Raw genomic sequence first — 10,564 nt, 5'->3', positions numbered from 1 at the left:
ATCTTCTGCACAGATTCTGCCAGACCTGGGCCCTGACAGTAAATCTCAGTAAGACCAAAATAATGGTGTTCCAAAAAAGGTCCAGTCGCCAGGACCACAAATACAAATTCCGTCTAGACACCGTTGCCCTAGAGCACACAAAAAACTATACATCTGCTCACCAACCAAGAATTCACAAAATGGGACAAACACCACATTGAGACTCTGCATGCAGAATTCTGCAAAAATATCCTCTGTGTAAAAAACCTAACAATGCATGCAGAGCAGAATTAGGCCGATACCCTCTGATTATCAAAATCTCAAAAAGAGCCATTAAATTATACAACCACCTCCAAGGAAGCGATTCCCAAACCTTCCATAACAAATCCATCACCTACAGAGAGATGAACCTGGAGAAGAGTCCCCTAAGCAAGCTGGTCCTGGGGCTCTGTTCACAAACACAAACAGACCCTACAGAGCCCCTGTTCACAAACATAAACAGACCCCACAGAGCCCCAGGACAGCAACAAAATTAGACCCAACCAAATCATGAGAAAACAAAAAGATAATTATTGTCACGAATCCCACCGAAGGTGGCTCCCCTGCCTGCTCGGGCGGCGCTCGGCGGTCGTTGTCGCCGGCCTACTAGCCGCCGCTGATCCCTTTTTCATTTTCGGTTGGTATGTCTTATTGTTTGCACCTGTTCCTTATTTGTGTCTCTTGATTTATGGTTATTTAAGCCTGTTTAGCCCGCCTGTTGGATGTGCTGGCGATCTGCCTGTGTTCTTTTCTGAGCGAACTGTGGACCCGTTGTATAGGGTTTGGGCACTTCGTTATTCTTTCCGGTTGTGTTGGCGTCGACCGTTGTCGTACAATAAGGAATAAACAATTTTTTTCTTACCTCTGCTCTCTGCGCCTAACTCCTACCACCACTCCTAGCAATCGCTGACAGAATCCCGCACCACATTATGGAGTCAGCAGGAGCAGCCGCACCTCCTCTCCCATCGATGGAGGAAAGGGTCCTCCATCATACCAGCATTCTCCACCGGATCGGTTCAGCAATGGATCAGATGATGGAGAGGATGGACCGATGGGAGAGGAGTGGCCTCCCTACCGCATCCTCAGCACCTCCTCCCCCTCCACCAGCTACCCCTCCTCTGGCGTCCGGACCCGGGGCCCTACGCCTGGCTCTCCCCAGGGAGTACGATGGAGCGGCGGCTGGGTGCCAGGGGTTCCTGCTGCAGTTGGAGTTGTACCTGGCTACCGTTCGTCCGACTCCCTCGGGAGAAAAGAGCGTGAGCGTCCTCGTCTCCTGCTTAACGGGACGTGCCCTGGAGTGGGCCAACGCAGTGTGGTATGGCCCAGACTCGGCAAGGGATCACTCCCCCGAGTTCACCCGCCGTTTCCGGGCCGTGTTCGACCACCCACCGGAGGGCCGGGCGGCGGGTGAACAGCTGTTCCACCTGCGGCAGGAGACGAGGAGCGCACAGGACTTTGCTCTGGAGTTCCGGACCTTGGCTGCTGGAGCGGGGTGGAACAACAGGGCCCTGATGGACCACTATCGGTGTAGCCTCCGGGAGGACGTCCGCCGGGAGCTAGCCTGTCGGGACACTACCCTCTCACTGGATGAACTAATTGACATGTCCATTCGTCTCGACAACCTGCTGGCTGCCCGCGGGCGTCCAGACCAGGCCCTGTTGGTTCCACCTCCAGGCCCTCCAGCTCCCATCCCTATGGAGCTAGGGGGGGCCGCGTCGAGGGGAACCGGAGGAGGAGGCTCCTCCTGTACCCGGTGTGGTCGGAGAGGACACACTGCCGACCCGTGCTGGACGAGCTCCTCTGGGAATCGGGATAGCAGGAAGAGTACTCCTCGTTCACCCCAGGTGAGTAAGCACCAACCTCACCCAGAGCTCCCTGTTGGTCATATGTTTGTACTTGTAACTTTCCCTGAGTTTTCTCCTTCTTTCCAGCATAAGGCGCTAGTCGATTCAGGCACAGCTGGAAACTTTATGGATCGTGGGCTCGCGTTAAGGCTAGGGATTCCCCTGGTGTCGTTGGACCAACCTTTTCCCGTGCACTCCTTAGATAGCCAACCATTAGGGTCAGGGCTGGTCAGGGAGGCCACGGTGCCACTGGACATGGTAACGCAGGGGAATCATGGGGAACGGATTAGACTCTTCCTCATTGATTCGCCTGCGTTTCCTGTGGTGCTGGGGATTCCCTGGCTGGCCAATCACAATCCTGATATTTCGTGGAAACAGGGAGCTCCCAGAGGGTGGTCAGAGGAGTGTTCAGGCAGGTGTAAAGGAGTTTCCATCGGTGTGACGACGGTGGAGAGTCCAGACCAGGTTTCCACTGTGCGCATTCCCTCTGAATATGCCGATTTGGCTATCGCCTTCTGTAAAAAGAGGGCGACCCGATTACCACCTCATCGACGAGGGGATTGCGTGATAAACCTCCAGGTAAACGCTACACTTCCCAGGAGTCACGTGTACCCATTGTCACAAGAGGAAACGCTGGCTATGGAGACATTTGTCACGGAATCTCTGAGACAGGGGTACATTCGGCCCTCCATGTCACCCGTCTCCTCGAGTTTCTTTTTTGTGAAGAAAAAGGATGGAGGTCTGCGTCCGTGCATTGATTATCGAGGTCTAAATTCCATCACAGTAGGGTTTAGTTACCCGCTACCTCTTATCGCTACGGCAGTGTAATCATTTCACGGAGCGCGTTTTTTCACGAAACTGGATCTCAGGAGCGCGTACAATCTGGTGCGTATCCGGGGAGGAGACGAGTGGAAAACCGCGTTTAGTACCACATCGGGCCACTATGAGTACCTCGTCATGCCGTATGGGTTAAAGAATGTTCCAGCCATGTTTCAATCCTTTGTCGACGAGATTCTCAGGGACCTGCACGGGAAGGGTGTGGTGGTGTATATTGATGACATCCTGATCTATTCTGCCACACGCGCTGCGCTTGTCTCCCTGGTGCGCAACGTGCTTGGGCGACTGCTGGAGCATGACCTGTACGTTAAGGCTGAGAAATGTGTGTTTTTCAAATGAGCCGTTTCCTTCCTGGGGTATCGCATTTCTACCTCGGGGGTGGTGATGGAGTGTGACCACGTTAAAGCCGTGCGTAATTGGCCGACTCCGACCACGGTAAAGGAGGTGCAGCGGTTCTTAGGGTTCGCCAATTACTACCGGAGATTTATCCGGGGCTTTGGTCAAGTGGCTGCTCCCATTACCTCGCTGCTGAAGGGGGGTCCGGCGCGCTTGCGCTGGTCAGCAGAGGCGAACAGAGCGTTCAGTCGTCTGAAGGAGCTGTTTACCGACGCTCCCGTGCTGGCTCATCCGGACCCCTCTTTGGCATTCAAAGTGGAGGTGGACGCGTCTGAGACTGGGGTGGGGGCCGTGCTATCACAGCGCTCGGGCACGCCACTCAAACTCCGCCCGTGCGCTTTCTTTTCTAGGAAGCTCGGTCCGGCGGAGCAGAACTATGACGTGGGGGACCGGGAGTTGTTAGCTGTAGTCAAGGCTCTGAAAGTGTGGAGACATTGGCTTGACTGACCACCGTAATCTCGAGTACATCCGGGCAGCTTGGAGACTGAATCCACGTCAGGCCAGGTGGTCCATGTTCTTTACCCGTTTCCGGTTCACTATCTCCTATCGGCCAGGTTCACAGAACACAAAGGCCAACGCACTGTCCCGCCTATATGACACTGAGGAGAGGGCCATCGATCCAACTCCCATCCTCCCAGCGTCGTGCTTGGTAGCACCGGTGGTATGGGAGGTGGACGCGGAGATCGAGCGGGCGTTACGGTTGGAACCTGCATCATCTCAGTGTCCAGCGGGTGTTCAGTACGTGCCGCTTGGTGTCCGTGATCGATTGATTCGATGGGCCCATAATCTCCCCTCTTCGGGTCACCCTGGGATCGAGAGGACAGTGCGGAACCTGAGGGGAAAGTACTGGTGGCCCACCTTGGTAAAGGACGTGCGGTTTTATGTTTCCTCCTGCTCGGTGTGCGCTCAGAGCAAGGCTCCTCGACACCTGCCTAGAGGGAAATTACACCCCCTCCCCGTTCTACAGCGGCCGTGGTCGCACTTGTCAGTGGACTTCCTCACCGGCCTTCCCTTATCTCAGGGGAACACCACTGTCCTGGTTGTTGTGGATCGGTTCTCGAAGTCCTGCCGTCTCATCCCGTTGCCCGGTCTCCCTGCGGCTCTGCAGACTGCGGAGGCCCTGTTTACCCATGTCTTCCGGCACTACGGGGTGCCCGAGGACATCGTTTCTGATCGGGGTCCCCAGTTCACGTCCAGAGTTTAGAGGGCGTTCATGGAGCGGTTGGGGATCCACCCCGAAAGTAATGGGCAGGTGGAGAGAGTGAACCAAGAGGTGGGTAGGTTTCTAAGGACGTATTGCCGGGACCGGCCCAGGGAGTGGGCGAGATACGTCCCATGGGCAGAGGTAGCCCAAAACTCCCTCCGTCACTCATCGACCAATATGTCACCGTTTCAGTGCGTGTTGGGCTACCAGCCAGTCCTGGCTCCATGGCACCAGAGCCAGACCGAGGCTCCTGTGGTGGAGGAGTGGGTGCAGCGCTCGAAGGACACTTGGAGAGCCGTCCAAGACGCACTCACTAAGGCGAGTAGACGGCAGAAGAAGAGCGCTGACCAGCACTGCAGTGAGACCCCTGTGTTTGCACCAGGGGATCGAGTCTGGCTCTCGGCTCGAAACCTCCCCCTCCGCTTGCCCTGCCGGAAGCTGGGCCCGCAGTGTGTAGGGCCGTTTAAAGTCCTGAGGAGGATAAACGAGGTGTGTTACCGGTTACAACTTCCATCGTACTACCGTATTAACCCCTCGTTTCATGTGTCTCTCCTCAGGCCGGTGGTGGCTGGTCCCATGCAGGAAGGTGAGGTGCCGGAGGTCCCTCCACCCCCCTCTGGACATTGGGGGGTCCCCGACGTATAAGATATGCGCCATTCTGGACTCCAGACTTCGGGCGGGGGGCCTAAAGTATCTCGTCGACTGGGAGGGGTATAGCGCGGAGGAGAGGTGCTGGGTACCTAGGAAGGACATTTTGGACCCCTCACTACTGAGGGAATTCCACCGCCTTCATGGGGATCGCCCTGCGCCTCGTCCTCCGGGTCGCCCTCGAGGCCGGAGGTGGTGCGCTGCAGGAGCCGCGCGTCAGGAGGGTACTGTCACGAATCCCACCGAAGGTGGCTCCCCTGCCTGCTCGGGCGGCGCTCGGCGGTCGTCGTCGCCGGCCTACTAGCCGCCGCTGATCCCTTTTTCCTTTTCGGTTGGTATGTCTTATTGTTTGCACCTGTTCCTTATTTGTGTCTCTTGATTTATGGTTATTTAAGTCTGTTTAGCCCGCCCAGGTTTGTGCAGGATTATTTTCGTCAGAGTGCTTTTTTTGTTGGATGTGCTGGCGATCTGCCTGTGTTATTTTCTGAGCGAACTGTGGACCCCTTGTATAGGGATTGGGCACTTCGTTATTCACGCCGGTTGTGTTGGCGTCGACCGTTGTCGTACAATAAGGAATAAACAATTTTTTTCTTACCTCTGCTCTCTGCGCCTGACTCCTACCACCACTCCTAGCATTCGCTGACAATTACTTGACACATTGGAAAGAATTCACAAAAACTAGAATGCTATTTGGCCCTAAACAGAGAGCACACAGTCGCAGAATACTTGACCACTGTGACTGACCCAAACTTAAGGAAAGCTTTGACTATGTACAGACTCAGTGAGCATAGCCTTGCTATTGAGAAAGGCTGCCGTAGACAGACCTGGCTCTCAAGAGAAGACAGGCTATGTGCACACTGCCCACAAAATGAGATGGAAACTGAGCTGCCCTTCCTAACATCCTGCCAAATGTATGACCATATTAAGAGACATGAACTCTGCAAAAAAAGAAACGTCCCTTTTTCAGGACCCTGTCTTTCAAAGATAATTTGTAAAAATCTAAATAACTTCACAGATCTTCATTGTAAAGGGTTTAAACACTGTTTCCCATGTGTAAGGCTTGTCGTCATGGAGAGAAGAAGACCAAGGTGCAGCGGAGTTAGTGTTCATGATTTAATTCAAAAGAACACTGGAACACTACAAAACAAGAAAACACCGACAGCTCAACAGTACTGACAGCATAACACACTGAACAGAAACAATTACCTACAACCCCAAAGAAAAACACACACTACTATATAGGACTCCCAATCAAAGGCAACTCAACACACCTGCCTTCAATTGGGAGTCCAACCCCAATTAACTAACACATAACGCAAAAACTCTGCCACGTCCTGACCAAAACTAATACAATTACGCCCTCTGCTGGTCAGGACGTGACAGCATGCTTGTTCAATGAACAACAAACAATTCATGAGCATGCACCTGTGGAACGGTCGTTAAGACACTAACAGCTTACAGACGGTAGGCAATTAAGGTCACAGTTATGAAACCTTAGGACACTAAAGAGGCCTTCCTACTGACTCTGAACAACACCAAAAGAAAGATGCCCAGGGTCCCTGCTCATCTGTGTGAACCTGCCTTAGGCATGCTGCAAGGAGGCATGAGGACTGCAGATGTGGCCAGGGCAATAAATTGCAATGTCCGTACTGTGAGAAAGTGTAACGCCCTGGCCATAGAGAGGGGTTTTTTGTTCTTTATTTTGGTTAGGCCAGGGTGTTACATTGGGTGGGCGTTCTATGTTCTGTGTCTATGTGTTTGTATTTCTTTGTTTTGGGCCGTGTGTGGCTCCCAAATCAGGCACAGCTGATGTTCGTTGCTGTTGATTGGGAGTCACACATAAGTGCATGTTTTTCCGTTGGAGTTTTGTGGGTAATTGTTTCTGTTTAGTGTGTTTCACCTGACAGGACTGTGTTGGCTGTCAGTTCCTTGTTTTGTTTGAATAGTGTTACGGCAATAATTAAATATGTTGAACACTAACTCCGCTGCATTTTGGTCTTCTTCCGACGACAGCCCTTACAGAATTACCCACCAACAACTGACCAAGCAGAGGAGGAAGGAGAAGCGACAGGAGTACAGCTTGATGGACTCGTGGACATGGGAACAAATCCTGGACGGAGAGGGACCATGGACTCAGGCTGGGGATTATCGCCTCCCGCAGTGGGAGATTGAAGCGATTAGAGCGGAGAGGCGATACTATGAGGAGAGAGAGCGCAATGAGCACGAGAGGCAGCCCCAATAATTTTTTGGGGGGGGCACACGGGACAGTCGGCGGAGCCGAGGTCGGAACCAGAGCCAGCCGGGTTGACATTGGAGGTGAGCGAGGGGTACGAGGCAGAGACTGTGACGGAGTTAATGGGGAAATTAAAGGAGAGAGAGATGAAAGAGCTGCTAGTTTGGTGCATAAGGCACGGCATTCGCCCTACGGAGCGTGTCGTGGAAATGATGTCACCTGAGGCAGCTCTCCATACTCGTCCTGAGGTGCGTGCTGGTTGTCTGGTGAAGACTGTGCCTGCGCCCAGAAACAGGCCTCCTGCATGTCTTCCCAGCCCTGCACGTCCTGTGCCTACGCCCAGAACCAGGCCTCCTGCATGTCTTCCCATCCTGGTCAAGCCCGTGCCTCCTCCACGGCCCAGTCCTCCAGTGGGTCTCCCTATCCTGGTCAAGCCCGTGCCTCCTCCACGGACCAGTCCTCCAGTGGGTCTCCTCATCCTGGTCAAGCCCGTGCCTCCTCCACGGACCAGTCCTCCAGTGGGTCTCCTCATCCTGGTCAAGCCCGTGCCTCCTCCTCGGACAAGTCCTCCAGTGGGTCTCCCCATCCTGGTTCGTCCTGTGCCTCCTCCAAGGACCAGTCCTCCGGTGGATCCCTGCACCCTGGTCTCTCATGTGCCGCCTCCTCAGACCAGGCCTCCAGCGGGTCTCCCCAGCCTGGTGAGTCCAGGGCCTGCGCCCAGAGCCAGGCCTCCCTCATGTCTCCCCAGCCTGGTGAATCCTGAGCCGGATCTGCCAGAGTGCCCTGCCTGTTCGGATCAGCCAGAGTGGCCCGCCGTGCCGGCGCTGCCGGAGTGGCCCGCCTGTCCGGATCTGCCAGGGTGCCCCGCCTGTCCGGATCAGCCAGAGTGGCCCGTCTGCCCGGAGCTGCCAGAGTGGCCCGCCTGTCCTCCGGCCCAGCCCGAGTGGCCCGCCTGTCCTCCGGCCCAGCCCGAGTGGCCCGCCTGTCCGGATCAGCCAGGGTCGTCCGCCAGCCGGGCGGAGCCAGCGCCACCCGCCAGCCGGACGCAACAAGGGTCGCCTGCCAGCCGGGCGCAACAAGGGTCGCCCGCCAGCCGGGTGAAGCCAGGGTCGCCCACCAGACCTTCGGCGCGGCCAGGTGCGCCACCAAAGAGGGCGACGCCAAGGGTGGGGCAGAGGCTACGTCCCGCACCTGAGCCGCCGCCGTAAGAGGGCCCACCCAGACCCTCCCCTTCAGTGTCAGGTTTTGCGGCCGGAGTCCGCACCTTGGGGGGGGGGGGGGGTACTGTAACGCCCTGGCCATAGAGAGGGGTTTTTTGTTCTTTATTTTGGTTAGGCCAGGGTGTTACATTGGGTGGGCGTTCTATGTTCTGTGTCTATGTATTGTATTTCTTTGTTTTGGGCCGTGTGTGGCTCCCAAATCAGGCACAGCTGATGTTCATTGCTGTTGATTGGGAGTCACACATAAGTCCATGTTTTTCCGTTGGGGTTTTGTGGGTAATTGTTTCTGTTTAGTGTGTTTCACCTGGCAGGACTGTGTTGGCTGTCAGTTCCTTGTTTTGTTTGAATAGTGTTACGGCAATAATTAAATATGTTGAACACTAACTCCGCTGCATTTTGGTCTTCTTCCGGCGACAGCCCTTACAGAAAGAGAAAGCCAGAGAGAGAAAGAGAGAAAGAGAAAGAGAGAGAGAGAGAGAGAGAGAGAGAGAGAAAGAAAGAGAGAGACAGGGACAGTGTCTGACAGACCAATCAACCTGCACATGTCCTCTACTGTATGCTTATTGTTATTGTTCAATGTATGGTTAATTTGTCCCTTGGTTATTGTTGTTACTGTTGTCCCGTTGACAATTTTGTTCTTATTATTTTCATATGTAATATGTACATTGTTCCGTCATGCCAATAAAGCAAATTTAATTGAAATGAATTGAGAGAGAGAGAGAAAGAGAGAGAGAGCGAGAGAGAGAAAGAGGGAGAGAGAAAGAGATAGAGAGAGATAGAGACAGAGAAAGAGAGATATAGAGAGAGAGAGAGAGAAAGAGAGAGAGAGAGCGAGAGAGAGAAAGAGGGAGAGAAAAAGAGATGGAGAGAAAAAGAGATAGATAGATAGAGAGATAGACAGAGAGAGAGACAGAGAGAGAGAGACAGAGAAAGAGAGAGAAAAAAGAGAGAGAGATAGAGATAGAGACAGAGAGATTGAGAGAGAGAGAGAAAGAGAGACAGAGAAAGAGAGAGAAAGAGAGAGAGAGAAAGAGAGAGAGGGAGGGAGAGAGTTCTAGACATACCATAAATATCTCACCGCTCCACCCTCAATTCTTTACCTATTTACCATGGAGTCCTGCCAAAAGAATTACAATGGGCAATGACAGCGCTCCGGCGTTGGGGGAGTGGGAGGTGGGGGGTTGGAAGTGTATTTAAAATAGATTACTTCTGGGGCCCAGACCCGGGGGCCGATCAATAGAGATGCTGATTACAATAAAGCCTTGAAGAACGGACAGGCTCCGGGCCGTCCTCCATAATATTTATCCTCTCTGTGTCTGCTTTAGGACACATTAGGAATCCACGGACGGGCCTTCCTCCATAATATTTATCCTCTCTGTGTCTGCTTTAGGACACATTAGGAATCCACGGACGGGCCGTCCTCCATAATATTTATCCTCTCTGTGTCTGCTTTAGGACACATTAGGAATCCACGGACGGGCCGTCCTCCATAATATTTATCCTCTCTGTGTCTGCTTTAGGACACATTAGGAATCCACGGACGGGCCGTCCTCCATAATATTTATCCTCTCTGTGTCTGCTTTAGGACACATTAGGAATCCACGGACGGGCCGTCCTCCATAATATTTATCCTCTCTGTGTCTGCTTTAGGACACATTAGGAATCCACGGACGGGCCGTCCTCCATAATATTTATCCTCTCTGTGTCTGCTTTAGGACACATTAGGAATCCACGGACGTGCCGTCCTCCATAATATTTATCCTCTCTGTGTCTGCTTTAGGACACATTAGGAATCCATGGTGAATATAGCACATATATAGTCCTACAGTCCTAGGGTTGCAACCCAAATGGTACCCTTTTTACTAAGTAGTGCACCACATTTGAACAGAGCCCTATGAGGCGGTCCTACCGACCCTGGTTAGAAGTAGTGCACTACATTTCAATAGAGCCCTATGAGGCGGTCGTACCGACCCTGGTCAGAAGCAGTGCACCACATTTCAACAGAGCCCTATGAGGCGGTAGTACCGACCCTGGTCAGAAGTAGTGCACTACATTTCAACAGAGCCCTATGAGGCGGTCGTACCGACCCTGGTTAGAAGTAGTGCACTACATTTCAACAGAGCCCTATGAGGCGGTCGTACCGACCCTGGTTAGAAGTAGTGCA

The sequence above is a fragment of the Salmo trutta genome, unplaced genomic scaffold (genome assembly GCF_901001165.1).
Source record: "Salmo trutta unplaced genomic scaffold, fSalTru1.1, whole genome shotgun sequence".
Classification (NCBI taxonomy): Eukaryota; Metazoa; Chordata; class Actinopteri; order Salmoniformes; family Salmonidae; genus Salmo; species Salmo trutta.
Note: the sequence above shows the minus strand (reverse complement) of the source record.